Here is a 17,201-nt window from a genome sequence, read left to right as displayed (position 1 = left end):
TTTCCTTTCACACTCAGGGTCTTTCCAGCCTTCCCCCGCCCTGGCCGGGGGGTGGGGACTGTCCCCAGAGACCGCAATGCGGACCTAGGTCCAGCCGGAATCGGGGCCCCTCTGCGCACGCGGCGCAGGGCAGTAGACGCGACCGGGGGACAGGGATGGTGACCTCAGTGGGCGCCAAATCCACCGCAGGCGCCACGGGGTAGGGGTGGGGATTCCGGCCACGCCCTCACGGGCCCAGCGACCAGCAAGGACCGCGGAGGGGCGGGGCCGCGGGCCACGTGACCTGGGGTAGAAAGCGCGCGGGCCTCGCAGCGTGGGCGCCGAGCATTGCAGGTGCCAAGCGAGCAGGCGACGGACCGGTGCGCGGGGCTCGAGGTGCGGGGTCCCGCCGGGCAGGGTGCGGGGAGGCGGGATACAGGTGTCACGGGTCGAGGGTCTCCAGGGCGAGGATGCGGGGCCCAGGGTCCACGGGCCGCTGGCCAGGGTGCGGGTCTCACGGTCGTGCAGGCCCCCACCTCCCACCAACCCAGGGCTGGGGACGCGGGGCCCACGGTGCGGGGTCGCCGGGTACGAGCCCAGGTGGGCAGCATGGTTCCGCGGCGAGGGTCCCCGGGTCGCGATGCGAGGCCCCCTGGCGACGCGTCCCGCGCGCGGCGCGTGCGTTCTGGCGGGACGCCGCCTCTTCCTGCCGGCTCCAGGTTTCGGTTTCGCTGCCGGGTCCGGGTCCAGCTCCGCCCTGCGGCCCGGCCCGGCCCTGCTCCCAGCCGGGCTGTGTAGGGGGCTGCGGGCGGCGGGCAGCAGGGCTTTCCGGGGGTCCCCGTAACATTCTCAGGGCGCAGGCGGATAGCGGACCTGGACCGCCAGACCTGGGTCCTGAAGTTCCGCGCCGGCATCCTTCGCTTCTCTAATTGCAACTACAGTAACTTTTACCAGCCAGCCCGCAAACGCCCGAGCGCAGCGGCCTCCCAGCTTCCCAGGTCAAGTTCAAGGCCAGGGTGAGCCCCTCCCCCGCGGTGGCTGTAGGTGCCGGTGGGGATGAGCAGGTGCCAACGCCGTGACCCCCCCGTCCTGATCGGTCTGCTTTTCTTTGGTGGTGGTTGGAAGGGGGGTTGGCTCTTGGGTCTGTGGCCAGGGGGAGAGAGGGCTTGGAAGGGCCAGAGGCTGACTGAATAGGACAATGTTGGTTCCTGAGGCTCACTCCAGGGCAGACAGGAAACAGTATGGACGCTGTCCGGAGTGTTTCCCGAGCCCTGTCTGACTGTGGGGAAGAGGAGACTGGAGCACAGAACTTCCCTGGTGTTGAGGCTCAGGATACCATCCCTAAATGTAACTGTAGGAGACAGAATATGCCACCCCAAAATAGACTCCGGCTTACTTACAGCTGGGTATCCTCTGAAAAGTCCCTTTGTAAAAGAAATTTACCTTGATAAAGAATCTACATTAATAAAGAAAGAGGGCTGTTCCCAGACAGCTGTTTTGTCCTAAGAAGCCTTATCTGCATCCCAATACAACCTTTATTAAGCAGGAAACTCTCCCCCTCACCCCATACCCCTGTTGCTTTGTGAAGCTCCGCTGTGCAGTAGAACCTTCAAGCGGCCTGACACATCTTCCATCCCTATTTATGGGGGACTGCATATGTATGTAATTAAATATGTATAGTTTTTCTCCTGTTAATGTTTTATGTCGATTTAATTCATTGTCCAAAGAATCTGGAAGGGTGGGATGATACCTTACAGTGAAAAGAAAGGGACCTAAGTGGTGGGGAGCCATTGAAGGTGTTTGAGTGAGTTTGCCCAGACCTTGGGGGTGGTTGGCTGGGGGTGGGGGGGCATGTAGAGAGGGCCAGGGCTTGGCAGATGAAACCAAGGACTGCACAAACCAGGTCTTCCCACTTCCACCCCCCAGCCCTGCTCAGAGAGCTCACAGTCTAGTGGACACTGAGGCCCCGTGGGAGTACCCAGTGACCAATGGAGTGAGGATGTCCTGCATGGGGAGGAGGGGACTCTATTCAAGCGCTCCAGAGCCCTCAGCAGCATTGCAGAAAAGAACTGAAAAGAACTTAAGGACTTGAGTCAGACTTGAGACTTAAGCAGTTTCATTAGAAAGCCAGAACAGAATGCACCCACGGTGTAGGTGGGAGAGACACAGATGAAGTCTTGCGGTCTGTGCTTACAACTCTGTAGAACCGGAGTCTTTGCCCAAGTTCCTTTGTTCAGGCCACTTGTAGTTTTTTTTCTTTATTCCTTTTCTTTCCTTCCCCTTCCGTTCCCCTCCCCTTTCCCTCTGCTTCCCCTTCCTTCTGAAAGGAAAGTGAAGAAGCTGAAAACAGAAACACACGAAGAATCTGCGACCTTCACAAGCAGCAGGTCTTTATTAGGGGAGAGGAGACCCGAGAGGGACTCCCGGCCATCAGAGTAACACTCTCAGAGGGGCAAGAGCACGCCTTCAGTAGCCGCCTGTCTTCTGGCTATTTCCTGCTAGCTAGGGATGATGTGAGGGGGTTCTCGAGCCTGGACAGTTTGTAGAAGCATGATGGCCTTGACCTGCTCCCAAGGTGGCCCAAGAAGTGGTGGTAATATGTTCTTGTAAAAATTTTTGGATGATATGAATGAGGCATGGGAGGAACATTATACCAGATAAACAAGGGTGAGAGGGACTGCCAGCGGGATGAGCCGTGGGGACAGGAGGAAAGAATACTAGTAGGCTGTGAGCGTGTTAGCTGTGATGAGATCTAATCCCCTCCTGTTCTGAAGACAAGGTCACAATGGGAAAAAAGGGGACCCAGCAGAGGGGACCCATGGCATCCACTTAGCCCAGGGAGACCATGTTCCCAGCTGTCTGTTGTTCATTAGTGGAGACTGACAGCACGTTCCTGAAGTCTCTTAGCAGCACCATGAACAATCCTGGACTGACTGACATAAAAGCAGCATTGACACAAACCAGCATTCTTTGGACAAGGTTTTGAGTGGCAACCTGTATAAAGGAATGCAGTCTTCGGGAGATGAAGTGAGACATTCGGTTAAATACTCGTGAGCCACTGGTTATCAGCATGAGAGGGAAAACCAAGGGAGCTTGGTACAGACCTTGGCCATAGGTTTAAGTAGACAAAAGAACTGGGGGCAGGGGACAAAGGTATGCACAGTAAACGGTCCCAGTCACAGGTGTGGCCTGGTTGATCGTTACCTCAGTCTTTTGGAAGAGGTTCCAGAGTTGTTACCTGGACGGGGTTCTGTAAAAGCAGTTTAAGCCTAAAACTAGAGACACTTTATCAAGTAGAATACAGAGGGAGTAAAAGTCAGAGTGCTCCCAGTTAAATAGACCGCCTAAGGGAAAAAAACTCCGTGAGCATGGATTACTAAAAAAATAAGTTTGGAGCCAGCAAAAATGATTTTTTACTTAAATGGAAGGCCTCAGCCAAAAATACAAGTTTGCCTTCTGTCAGAGGCGCCTGCAAGGGCTTGAATGTCCAGTAGCCCTGTGTAAAATCACGTCTTTAAAACCTGTCGGCTTTAGTAACTTTTGTGAGGTCTGGCACAGGTGAGTCCATCCAGATTGTGGCAGTTTTCCCCTCTTGTCTCCAAACTGTCTCTGAAGAGTCTAAACATTTTGTCACTCTGGTTAATGAGAATCCCTTGGTGCAGGAAAGCTTTTCCTGGATGTTCTCAGCATTGCAGGGGAAGCTTTGGGCAGGTTAGGTGGGAATCAGTGCTAGTTAAGACCCATTTGCTAAATTATAAGCAACAAAAGAGGTTTAGAACAAGTGGGCTTACCTGGCATCCACTTTTAGTTCTGTCTGGACTATAGATGATATCCTGACAACTTAAAAATGCTGCAGAATGTCAGCAGACAACAGTTAAAGGTTTTGAAAAAAGCCAACAAAAGTAAATATTTAGAAGACTGACTCAATTGAAAATAGGTACTGGGTAATTGCAAATGCTCTGAAGAAGGACCCAGTCTGAGCATGAAAAGACTTAGAATAGCCATGGTTAAAATACTGAAAAGTAGTTTGGGAATTGTCAGACATTTAGTTATTTCTATTGCAGACTGTATTTTTAGGAAAATAATTATGACTGATAATATTAAAACAGCACCACCAATGCTCCTGTGACAATTAGGAACACGTGGACACAAGCTTGCAAAAGTCTAGCATCGTTACAGGTCTTCAAGGTAGGGGGCCAAGGCCTGTGATCCCAAATAGCCTTATTTTTGATGTACATTTCATCCACATACAGAACACTTGATGAAAACTAATACAGGCCAGGTATTAAGTAGCAGGATTGCCCAAATGGCAAGGTTTTTCTGAATGTTACTGATTACAAACAGCACACCTGTCAAGTTTCATTAAGCATTTTTACGTCAAAGGTTTAGAGTAACGCTTTTAGATAAAAGAGAGCTTTAGCTCATCATTTTACATAAACGGACACTTTTAACTTTGTAAATGTACCATATCTAGAAAAAGTCTAGACACAGAACAGTTACAAGGTGGTCATTTAAAACACATGAGCAAATACGTAAATGAACTCTGATTTAGTAGTACTAAAGCTTGACAAGATCAACAGAAAACACAAGTAATTACTTTGACAGAATCTTTCCAAATAATGGTTTTTTGCAGATGTTATTCAGAGCAGAATAATATTAAGATAGCCTTGTTATTTTGTGGACATAGAATTTTAGACTTTAGTTTGACGTGACCCTAGAAAATCTTTTAGGCAACTCTTAGATTATAGTCAACTTCAACTTTATCACACACCGAAGCTTTTACTATACATTTTTAACACTCAGAACCTTCATATAACAGTCTGATCCCTCTGATGGTTTGTCCTTATCCCTCCTGTCCATATTTGGAACGATCTTTAGGACAAACTCTTCTTTACGAAATCGTTTTTCATCCAAAAGCATTCTTCTTTCACTTTAACTTTTCCCTAAACATACACTCAATACCTATCTGTATCCTTTCTCCTTGTTGACTTTGTAACTTGTATTTTAAAATAACTTTAAAAAAATTTTTAAATTTAAATAAAATTGTTTTTTTAATTAGCCTTAATGTTTTTATTATATACACCCATATGGAAAGGCAATTTTAAGCTGTTTTTATATAGTAAGTAACTTATAAAGACACCATTTGTTAATCTAATTATAAAAGAATTAAATGTAAATTACACTTATGACAAAATGAAACAAGTTAAGGTTTGTGCCCACAAAATAATGTCTGTAATTTTGTTAGCTCTGATTGACATAATCTTTGAAAAACTGGTTTTTCTTAAAAGTAACAGAAGAGGTGGGGGAGGGAAGAGAACCAGAAGCCTTAATAAGAGTCATCCTAAAGATGTTTAAACACATGCATATTAAAAAAACGTTTTAAATGAAGCATACCATAAATGTCAATTTAAGCACGTAGATTCAAGAGCTCAAGAACATGTAAAAATTAACTAGGTGTCCGCAAGTATATTGATTAATTATTTTTAAAAATTTTTAGGAGCAGATTGAGAAGTGTCCCATTCTGTTCTTTTAGGACTCAATGGGGCAGCTTAACAGCTGAGGCAAGAGTCAATTCTAGGAAAGTGTTTTGAGTCAGTCTTAGTCTCCAATGAGATTTTTGTCTCTAATAAGTTAATCATACAATAGCCATGCACAAAATTTACACAATGAAACAAAACAATTTCATTACTTTCAAGTGTATTTTTAGATATTGAAGGCTTTAAATTTATCTCTAGAGGGTGTTTTTAAATAATTTTTAATAATAGCTTAACTTGGGCTACAGAAACTTTGTTATAAGCCAAATCTTTAAAGTAAATTTAGGGAGCCTAGTCTTGGTGTAGTGTTAGCATCCAATATCCTTGTCAGGACTTAGGATGCAGGATGCACGAGGGGGTTTACAGGTCTGTCTTATTTTATACTAAAAAATTTGTTTTAAAATTAGAATTTGTATGACAGGCTGGGGAAAAGGGCAGAGTGCAAGGTGAAAAGGATCACATCTCCATTGAAAAGGTAGAGTGAATCAGCCCCTCAAGAGTTAATTTTAGGTAAGGGGTCTAATGAAAAAAATCCCAATGCCTTATTGAATCTGTAGCAGAACTTTCAGCTAATGCCATAACCTAGAAACCTGAAGTTTTAATTTTAAATACGTGGGGCATTTTAGGCAGAGAATTGAACCTCTGTCATTGGTTTCTCCAGCCTGTGCTCACACGAGGCTGAGGTCGTGGGTCCATCATCCCAACTGCATGGTGCCTTGGCCAGGAGAGCAAACAGGGCAGCCCAAGGTCGCCACCTGCAGTGACCTGGATATGACCTGATCCCCCTCCTGGTCTTGACATGTCTGCAAGGGGAAAACTGCCCACCTCAAAAGCAACACTTAGTAGAGTGTTTAGGCAGACTTAGAGGCTTAGTTTTTAGGTGGGAGACCAGGAGGTCAGGACAGAAAAGGACCTCCAGTCATTGACCACATGTCATTTAGATTTCCAGTTGATTTTATGTTTGTAGTCCTGGGACCATGTGAGTCACTCAGGATGCTGAAAGAACTGACAATGTGACTTGAGCAGGACTTTTCTTTCCTTTTCTCCCTGCCCATTTCTGTCTCTGTTGTCCTCACCTGGATGGCCAGTCCAGGAGAGGAGACAGGGGCTGGACATGGAGTAGCAGGGGTGAAAGCAACCTCCATTATGACTGAGACAGAGTTAGAAGAGTTTTAAAGTTACATATTATTTATATATTGTGAAATGAGAAAAAAGGAAAGAAAGGATGACATAGAGTTGGGTTGAAGTCAGAGGAGGACGTTTTTAATGGCTGGATGTGTTGGGTGGAAATCCAGTAATGGAAGATGGTCTCTGAGGGAGCTGTCAAAGAAAGGAAAGGGTAGGAGAGTGGTGAAAAAGAGAGGCAGTGGGATAGGGAGGAAGACTCCAGCCTTCATTTGGGGCCAAGAGTGTGAACCTGGGAAGAGATGCTGCTGTCTTTTGCGTTTCAGGCTGTAACAGCGGAGAGCTGGAGTCAAACCTACAAGCTCCAGCAGTTTGAACAAAGGGAGGGTCATATTTGAGATAAAAGAAAGGCTGACGATAAGAGAACTCTTGCCACAATAAAGTTAAGATCTCGGAGGACATTGGGATTAAAAGTTTTAAATTTGGGCCATTTAGAGGAATTATCTAATTTGTATTGAGGTCAAATTTTTGTAGGAAAATTGATAAGGTTTTCTGGTTTTAGATTGCCCTAGGTCCAATTTGTTAAGATTGTATAAAAGACACCCCAGGGGTGAGTCAGAGGAAATCTTTGAGTGGTTAATACCCATGGCTGAGGTTAGGAAGTTTTCCCTAGGAGAAAACTTGCAAAACCGGAAAAACAATCTGGGGTCATAGAGGTCTCCAACCTATGTAGCTAGGGGCTGGAAGGTGAGAGGGAGAGATAGGGATGCTGAAGGCAGGAATGGCCAGGTCCAGCACACCGAGACGCACGGAGCGCTAGCTGGAGAGGCCAGGTCTTACCCATAGCTGTAGAAATCGGAGCTGGTGTTAACTTCAGAGTGGAATCGGTGGAGGGCCCTGCAGGTGGTCGCAGAGGAACGGGGAGTTAAGGATGTATGATAACCAAAAGCTCAGGCCCCAGAGTGGTGTGGCTCTTAGGTAGAAAAAAGCAGCTAACAATATTTTGGGGGCTCAAGTCCAGTCAGAAGGAGCAGTTGCCCCAATCTGTGCCCAAAAGAACTGTCAGTATGGTGGGAGGCTCAGCAGAAAATACAGTAGTGTTAGGGTCATAGAGAAGATGGTGAGGTGGGAAAGAAGGGAGAGAGACAGAGGTTAGGAGAGAGGTCGGGCAGTTTTGGGGATGGAGGTGGGCACTGGCCGTGCCCCTCGTGGGAATTTAGGCACTTCTTGGCCCTAGTGTGTCCTTATCAAGTGTTGGAAATGTGGGCCCCAAAATGACCACGTGGAGAGGAGTGATCTGGCCAAGAGATTTTTTATTGCCGGGTGGGAGAGGGCCAAGAGAGCCGAGAGAGAGGGAGAGAGAGAGGGGGGGGAGGGGGAGGTTGGGGCAGAAGGAGGGTTCAAGCTAGACTTGAGGCAGGACTGTGACCCTGGAAAACAGGAGCTTAAGGGTGCAGTAAGAACCGAAACCTATCAGCGCCATTATTGCCAACATTCCTCCTTTTTTGTTTGTTAAGGAAGGGGGCGTTGTGTTCGCTCTGGCTTCTTCGAGCTGGCGAGGGGCGGCGTAGGGGAGGGGAGGGTCAGTTGGCAGATGGCGTCGGGTAGTGAGTCTCATAACGGCATACACCCAGGCTCCAAAGGTGAAAATTTCCTCCTCCCTGAATTCGATAAAGGTTCCCTGTAGCCATAGACCGTAAATGGTCTCCAGCCACTCCTCTGGGCCTCGTATGGCAGGTATTAGCCAGCTGTCCTCACGTAGAGAATCAAGAAACTGCAGTAGGCGCCTTGTAAGGGATTGAAGTGGCTCACAGTCCAGTGTCCCGTTGGGTTCCTCGGGGGTGTCCTCCGGCTGAGCTATGAGGGGGTGATATCCCTGAAGGAGAAGCTGGTTGAGTTTGGTTAGAGATTCTGTTCACCTGAGATCTGAGAAACTGGAGTAAGCAGGGTAGGAGGGCGCAGAGAGCAATGAGCATAAGCAAAGGAGCCAGGTGACAAGAGGAGAGCTTAGGTCGGTTAAGGTGTTTTTACTGGGTCTCCTTAGGAGGTCCTCAGCCAAGTCTGTTAACCTGTTGACATTTTGTTCCACAGTTCTGGACTCATTGACATAATAGCAACATTCCTCCCAGAGGAAGAAACAGGTGCCCCCTTTTCGGCCGTTAAGAGGTCCAGGGCCCTACGATTTCGGAAGGCCACCTGAGCTAGAGAGGTGAGCTGACGCTGAAGGGAGGCCAGTGAGGCCGAGGTGGACTCAAGGGTGATCTGTAAGCGCTCCTCAAAGTCCCTTGCTGAAATAACACTATGGCCAAGAGCTCCCCCCGCGAAGCCTACAGTGGCAACGGAGGTTGCCAAACTTATACCCACCATAACGGGCAAGAAGTCAGCGTGCTTTGGTCAAGCACCAAATAGGAGGGAGAATTCAGCTTCCCCATAAAGAGTAAGTTGGGGAACTATGATTGCCAGTATGCAGGGCCCGGGGGTAGTTTGGGTTATGCAGGAGTGTAGGGTGTCGTGGCACCAGAAATATAGCCCCGAGGGAGACGCCAATTGTGCTGTAACTGTGACGTTGATATGACAGGAGAGAGAAAAGTTGGACCGAGATGTCGAGAGCGGGGTATAACAGGTGTGTGTAGGAAGGGGAACTTGTGTAGAGTCAGGTGCCCATAGAGGTACCGATGGCAAGGGAGGCGCGCATGAGGAGTTTCATAAGGCAGGGGGAGCCTTGATAGAAGACGAAGTGTTAATGGGAACTGCAGCCAGCAGAGGACGCTGGAGGGAGGCACAAAGAAAGCAGTCAATGACACTACTGGATGTGGTGAGGTTCATGAGTTGGAGTGAAGCCTGGAACAGTTGGAGCCAGGTAGGGGTGGAGGATTGTTGAAGGGCCTGTTGTAGGCTTTGTTCCGACTGGAGGACCTCCGAAGTCACCTCCTTTTGAGTAGGGATTGGAAGGGTGAGCTCCCTGGAAATCCTAATGTGAGCTGAGGGCTTGGAGGCAGTGCACCCAGCATAGAGGGCTGTCATTTCACCCCGAGCCCATCTGTTGTCCCATGGGTTGGGGGTGTGGGCCACGACGGTCCCATTTTGTCCCCTATAAAGGGAGAATTCATTGTCTGGGCCCCTTAAATTCAGTACCTGGTAGATGTTACAGGACCAATAGGGACAGTCCCCATATTCCTGGGTACATGGTGCCCCCTTCTTGCAGTAGTACTTAGTCTGGGAGAAGAAAGGACAATGGCATCCAAAGTCGCTATCACTCCTGGATTTGAAGGGGATTGAGAGAGGGGTCTGGCACCCCTTAGGAGGGCAGTCTCCGGTGCCCACCAGACTGGTGGTAGAGGTTTGTGAGACAGTGTAGGTCTCCCGTATCCTAAACCTCCAAAAGTACCCTCCGGCGTTAGCCTGCCCACTCATGGAGAGGAGGGTGAGGACCGAGAATAAAAAAAGAGAGTCAAGGCACATCCTTGGGGGCTGGGGAGGGAACATGAACCCGAGAGATGTGAAGTTTCAAGGGGTCTCCAGGGAAGGGGTGCAAATGAAGGCGGCGGGGGGGGGGTGAAGGCGAAGGGTCGCTGGGATCGCTCTGCCAGTTGTCTCCAGGGGGCCTGGCTGGCTTTAGCCTGGAAATATGAATCCAAGATGTTAGTTTTCCTGGAGTCCCTTCTAATCGGGCTGCGGTAGGAGTACAGAGGATGATTTTAAGGGGCCCCTTCCATTTTGGGGTGAGGGGTTTCTTCTCGGGGAAAGGGGGAGAAAAATAGACCCAGTCCCCTGGGTTTAAAGGGAAAGAGATGAGTGCGTGAAGGGTCCGGAGATAAGGTGTCACGGTGTCGCCATAATTGGGTTCGAATGAAGGAGAGAAGAGGAAAGGTGAGGTGCCCCAGGAGGGGACCGGGGAGGAGGTGATTCCTGGAGGCAGAGCTGGGCGACCGAACATTAACTCAAAAGGGGGTATTTGCGTGGGTTTCCGTGGGAGCACCTGTAGGTGGAAGGGGCTATTGGAAGGAGTTGAACCCAGTCTAGGTGTAGTTCTAAGGTGAGTTTGGTGAGAACCTCCTTTAGTGCACGGTTGGAGCGTTCTACCTTCCCTGATGAGGAGGGGTGGTAAGGGATATGGAAATGCCATGGGATATTAAGGGCCTTGATAATTGTTTGGGTCACCTGGGACGTGAACTCTGGGCCATTATCTGATTGGAAGGAGATAGGCATCCCAAACCGAGGAATGATGTGGGTTACAATAATAGATGCCACAGTTGTAGCCCTCTTATTGGAGGTTGGGAAGGCCTCCACCCATCCCGAGAAAGTGTCTACCAGAACCAGAAGGTACTTGTGTCTCTTCACTCTGGGCATATTTGTAAAGTCTACCTGCCAATCCGCCCCCCGGATGTGTCCCCTGGCCTGGTGGGTAGGGAATGGGCCAGGCCTCAAAGGGGTGTGTGGGTTAGTCCTCTGACAAGTGGGACATGCGGAGGTGAGGTGTAGATAGTGGGAGTCTTCTGGGGTAAGGGGGAAGAATGAGTTTAAGAAAAGTGAGATTTTGAGTGCTAGTGTGGAAGATGGAGTGTAGCTACGAAAGGAGGACGGGTCTAGGGAGTGACTCATGGGCCAGTTCAGGAGTCTGGTTCTGAGGTTGTGCGAGAGCCAGAGTGGAGTAGATCTCCCCTGCCGCCTGTGGGGCAGCCTGATCTGCCTTAGAACCGCCCTAGTAATGGGTGATGAAGCCGTTTGGTGGGACCGGCAGTGGGTGATTCCATTCTTAGAAGGAAGGAGAGAGGCCCAGAGAAGGTTGGTAATGAAGGTGGAGTTGGTGACAGAGGTCCCTCTGTGGTTAATAGTCCCCTTTCCTTCCAGATAGCTGAGTGGGAGAAGAGGATGTGGAAGACGTATTTAGAGTCAGTGTATAGAGTGAGAGAATGGCCAGCCGCCAGCTCAAAAGCCCTTGTAACTGCAGACAGTTCAGCCTGCTGATTGGTGGTACTGGGAGGGAGGGGCTGGGCCTCGATGGTCTGGGTTAAGGATCCTATAGCATAACCTGCTCTCAGTACACCCTCCTCCACATATGAGCTGCTATTGGTGAACCAGGTGTAGGTGGAGCCCTGTAGGGGCCCTTCCTGGATGTGTGAAGGGCAGGGGAAAAAGGGCCTCCAGGGTCTCGATGCAGTAGTGGGTAGGCACGGCAGGAGGGTGGCAAGGTTTAAGGAGGAGCAAGCACGGAGGGTAATGGAGGAGTCATGGAGAAAGGAGACAAGAAGCGACAGGATCCGGCAAGGGGAAAGGGTTCTTAAGCCCTTATAGGTGAGAAGTTCTGCCAGGTGGTGGGGAGAAACGACTGTGATTGCCTCCCCGAAAGTGAGTTTCTTTGATTCCTGAACTAAAACATAGGCCGCTGATAAGGCCCGTAGACAGGGGGCCCATCCCTGGACTGTGGGGTCAAGTTTTTTAGATAAATATGCTACTGGGGCAAATGTTGGACCCTTGTCTTGACCCAGAACTCCCAAGGCTAGGCCTTTATTTTCATGGACATAGAGGGTGAATGGTTTCTGGGTGTCCGGCAGGTGGAGGGCTGGGGCCTGGAGGAGTGCCTGCTGCAGGCGTCGGAAAGGGGTGTCAATAAAGGTAAGTAAAGGTTCAGAGGAGTCTCCCTTAGTGGCATCGTATAAGGGGGCTGCCAGGAGGGAATGTTGGGGATCCGGATCCAGAAGTATCCAGCCAGTCCCAAAAAGGAAAGAATTTCTTCCTTCGTTTTGGGAGCCGGCATTTCCCGAATGAGCTGTTTTCTGTCCAGAGTAATTGCCTTAGAGTCAGGGGACAATTGAACTCCCAGGTATGTGACTGTTAATTGAGAAAGTTGGGCTTTGTGGAGAGAGGCCCGATATACCTTGTCCGCCAGAAAGTTTAAGAGTAAAGTGGTGTTGGTTTTAGAGATGTCTAGAGAAGGGCTACACAAGAGTAAATCATCCACGTATTGGAGGAGAGTGGACCTAGGGAGATGGAGGTTTTTGAGATCATTAGCAAGTGCCTGGCCAAATAGATGAGGGCTATCCCTAAAACCCTGAGGGAGGACGGTCCAAGTGAGCTGTTGTGAGTGGTGTGTGTGTGGGTCCGTCCAGGTAAAAGCGAAAATGTCCTGTGAGTCGGGGGAGAGGGGAATGGTAAAAAAAGCATCCTTGAGGTCAAGGACCGAGAAGTAAGTGGAGGAGGCAGGAATAGAGGAGAGAATGGTGTAAGGTTTAGGGACGAGGGGATGTATGGGTTTAACAGCATTATTAATGAATCTAAGATCCTGGACGAGGCAGTAGGTGCCATTTGATATTTTTACAGCTAGGATGGGGGCATTGTATGGGGAGTGGGTAGGTCTGAGGAGCCCCTTTTGGAGTAAATCATTAATGATTGGTTGTAGTCCCAGCAGGCTGAAAGTAGGGAGGGGGTACTGAGGCTGGCACGGAAAGCGATGGGGATCCTGTAAGAGAATCTTAATGGGAGAACAAGTGCCCAGGGAGGGAGTATTAATGTCCCATACCTTGGGGTCCACCCCTGAGGGAAGAGTCTGGCTAGTGGAATCAGAAGGGCTGGCCTAGCCATAAGGGCGAGAAGGGGAATGGGATAGAAGTTAAATGAGATGGAGGCCCGAAATTTGGTCAAAATATCTCTTCCCAGTAAAGGGGTGGGACATTGGGGCATGACTAGAAACTGGTGGGCAAAAGAATGACCTGAAAAGGAGCAGGAAAGCATGGGGGTCTTTCTGGGAAAAATAGTTTGCTCCCCTACCCCGACAGTAGGGGTTTGTGATGGGCTGGTGGCCCCCCAAAACTCTGTCAGAACCAAAAAGGTGGCACCGGTGTCCAGGAGGAGGCAGATGGGGGGCCCATCAACCAGAAGGCTTACTTTGGGCTCCAGAAACGAGATGGTAGTTGCCGGGAGGGGAGTCCCAAGGCCCCTTCAATCATCAGTTGCCAGCCCTATGTGGTCAGGACTGGAGCGAGAAGCCGACCCGGCCCCCCACCGGGAGCCAGAGCAATCAATCGCCCAATGTCCAGGGGCATGGCATTTAGGACAAGGCCGGGGCGGCAGCCTGGGACTAGGGCAGACATTGGCCCAGTATCCCTCTTGTCCACATTTGAAACAAGGGCCTAATGAGCTCCTGTTTGGTGGGCAGTGACTCCCCCATTTAGTTTGAGGGTTTGGGCCTCTCATAGCCTGAGCCGGCATCTGGTATTTTTGGTGTTTTGCCTTTTCATCCCGGGAGTGGAACACTTTGAAGGCAGTCGCCAGCACTTCGGTCTGAGGAGTCAGGGGCCCTCTATCGAGTTTTTTTAGTTTAGCCCTAATGTTGGGGTAACTTTGGGAGAAAAAATAAGTCATAAGGAGCTGTTTACCGTCTGTGGATTCTGGGTCAATGTTGGTGTATTGTTGGAGGGCCCTGGTCAATCTATCTAGGAAGGTAGAGGGGTTCTCTGTTTTGTCCTGGATGATTTCTTGGAGTTTCTCAAAATTAATGGCCTTTTGTGATGCGCGTTTTAGTCCTGCCAGGAGACAGGTGGCAAATTGGTCTCGGAGAGTAAGTCCAGCCTGGGTGTTGTATTCCCAGTTGGGATCATGATCAGGCGCCAGCAGGGTGAGCAGGACTGGTTTGATGGACCTCATCTGCGTACCTGCGAGCCTGTTCCCAAACCCTTTTACGTTCCTCAGGCAAGAGGGTGTTAGAGAGAATAAGATAGATATCGTGGTAGGTTAGGCTGTAAGACTGGAGTAAATATTGAATTTGTTTGACATAGGCAGAGGGGTCAGTTGTGTAGGAGCCCAGGCGGGCTTCGATTTGGGAGAGATCGAGCATAGAAAAGGGGACACGAACTCTAACAATGCCCTCAGATCCGGCTACCTCCCGAAGGGGTGCTAGGAGGGAAGGGGGGGGAGGCTGGGCAGCAAGAGTGCGCGACCTAGTGGCAGGAGGACTGAAGGTGGGGGAAGAGGGAGGAATTGGAGCAGAAGGGGAAGTGGGGGTAGAGGGCGGCGTGGAAGGGGGGTGAAGAAGCAGGAAGTGGAGGCAGGTTGAAAGATGGTGGGGTAGGTTGGGGAAGAGGAGGATTGGGAGGATCGTGTGGAGCCTGCCGACGGTATGGAGGGGGCTTGTCGGCTGGGTTGAAGGCCGAAGAGAGAGCAGAGATTGAGGCTGAAGGCTTTAGAGCAAGGAGTACATGTTTAGGTTTGCAAGTGGTGCAGAGAGCCGGATTTAGACAGAGGAATGAGAAGGCTTGAACATACGGAATCTCTCCCCATTGTCCCAATCGCTCACAATAGTTATATAGATCCTGTAAGAGGTTTGGATCTAAAGACCTGAAGAGGGGCCAGTGATTTTGGTTATCTAAAGGATAAGTGGGCCAGATTTGAGTGCAAAAGCAGATTAAATTTTTTGGTTTTATGTCTGGGGTCAAACCCAAGGTGTCTAAATTATTGAGGAGGCATCTCAATGGGGAGTCAGATGGCAAAGAGGATGTAGAGGCACCCATTGTGTGGGACCTGGTCCCGTAATGGGAGAGGAGGATATTATGTACTGTGGAGCGTCCCTGGGCAGCACAAATACCCGACAACAGCACAAGGCCCACAAAAATCAATCATCATTGAGTTCTAGTGGCGTGCTGGGCCGAATGGCCAAGGGCTATGGGTCACCTGGGCCCAGGCTTTTTGACGAGGGGTCTCTGAGACCCACGACAAAATGGATCCAAGCCCGACAACTGAGGGAATCCTTCTGCCGCCTGAGCCACCCAGAGATGGCCAAACAGGGGGAGTGTTTGAAAACCCTGGAGACACTGAAGGGAGAGACCGCAAAGAGAGCCCGAGAAGGGTATGTGGACTCACCAAAGAATGTCCGGTGTTGGATGCAAGCAGGGTGATTGGGAGGATGAGTCCTGGCCAGTTATGTCCTTAGGGTGGTTGTGGGGTGAGTCGGAATGGGGGTCCCACCAGGATTTAGTGGGGAGCCTCCATCCGAGTCATGGCACCAAAATGTTGGAAATGTGGGCCCCAAGGTGACCACGTGGAGAGGAGTGATCTGGCCAAGAGATTCTTTATTGCTGGGTGGGAGAGGGAGAGAGCCAAGAGAGCCAAGAGAAAGAGGGAGAGAGGGGCAGGGGCTTAAATACCCCTCAGTGGGACTCAGCATGATCTGATTGGTTAGGATCTTATGGTTCGTGCTGATTGGAGGTTGGGGCAGAAGGAGGATTCAGGCTAGACTTGAGGCAGGACCGTGACCCTGGAAAACAGAAGCTTAAGGGTGAAGTAAGAACCGAAACCTATCAGCACCATTATTGCCAACATCAAGCCCAGACCCAGACCGGAGACCCCATGGGGTGTACTGTTGACCATATGAGGATTACCACGAGGTAACCCAAGAAAGTCATCCCCCCTCGAAACTCTCCCGGGTGTCAGCACCAAATGAAAGGAAAGTGAAGAAGCTGAAAACAGAAACACATGAGAAAAGAATCTGCGGCCTTCACAGGCAGCAGGTCTTTATTAGGGAGAGGAGACCTGAGAGGGGCCCTCGGCCATCAGCGTGACACTCTGACAGGGCGAGAGCACGCCTCTCTTACAGGCTGGGGACTTTGAACATCCTGTGGTGGGAAAGGGCGGCTGGAGCGGGGTGGGCATCAGGTAAGGTGGTTGGGAAGGAGGATGGGGTCGGTGCTGGACGTTAGCGGGAAGGTCACTGGGGTTGGGCAGGTGTGCGTGGTGTTGTCTTGACATTCCAGCAATTCCAGCATTCGCACTGTTTCGGTGTTTCCCGACATTCCAGGACCCACCTTCCTTCCTTCCTTCCTTCCTTCCTTCCTTCCTCCCTCCCTCCCTCTCTCCCTTCTTTCTTCCCTCCTTTCTTTCTGTGATACTGGGGTTTAAACACAGGGCTGACACTTGCTAGACAGGTGCTCTGCTGCTTGAGTCACACTCCAACCCACTTGACATTCTTAATCATGTATGCCTCAAGCCCCATAAACCATACCAACTGGTCATGACTGACTTCTGACCTCAAAAGAACAGGCGGGCTAGGTCAACCTATCTCAGGTTTGGGTCTTAATCTTTCCCATACTCACTCTCTCTCTTTTTGGTGGCACTGGTGTTTGAGCTTATGGCTTCACACTTGCAAAGCAGGTGCTCTACTGCTGGAGCCACACCTCCAGTCCATTTTGCTCTGGTTATTTTGGAGATGGAGATCTCAAGAACTATTTGCTGGGGCTGACCTCCAACCTTGATCCTCCCAAGTAGCTAAAATCATAGGCATGAGCCACTGAGCCTGGCTACCACACCCTCTTTGTTTTCCATGTTTTTCCTCTTTGGTGATCTTCATTGAATTACTTTTGAGTTTCTTTATGCACTGTTTCTATAGCACAAAAGTAAGTAATGTGTTATTGTGCCCAGGAGTATTCAGGCTTATTGTTAGTTAAGCAGTCTTTCATAGGGTGAGGTTTCCTTACGCTTGCCCCCTTTCCCTTAATCCCTCTGCTATCCCATGAGGGAGAGGAAAGGTGGCTCTTGTGCCCCTGATCTTACCCACTGCTCCAGCCACTGCTC

General features: G+C 49.9%; 1 protein-coding gene across 7 annotated transcripts in view; it reads left to right on the top strand.

The window, feature by feature from the left end:
• The first annotated feature begins 254 nt into the window (after positions 1 to 254).
• The window catches only part of Rnf213 (ring finger protein 213), a 119,062-nt gene continuing 102,115 nt past the window's right edge, over positions 255 to 17,201 (top strand). For 4 of the 7 annotated variants that reach the window (XM_074044938.1, XM_074044936.1, XM_074044935.1 and 1 more), the window contains exon 1: positions 255 to 375. The gene's annotated coding sequence lies outside the window, so the exon portion shown is untranslated. Of the gene's footprint in view, positions 376 to 725; positions 996 to 8,754; positions 8,848 to 17,201 lie in introns of those variants that run through there. The other 3 variants (XM_074044934.1, XM_074044932.1, XM_074044931.1) reach the window with 3 other exon arrangements.

The sequence above is a fragment of the Castor canadensis genome, chromosome 11, assembly GCF_047511655.1.
Source record: "Castor canadensis chromosome 11, mCasCan1.hap1v2, whole genome shotgun sequence".
Classification (NCBI taxonomy): Eukaryota; Metazoa; Chordata; class Mammalia; order Rodentia; family Castoridae; genus Castor; species Castor canadensis.
Note: the sequence above shows the minus strand (reverse complement) of the source record. Positions and strands in the feature narration are given on the sequence as shown.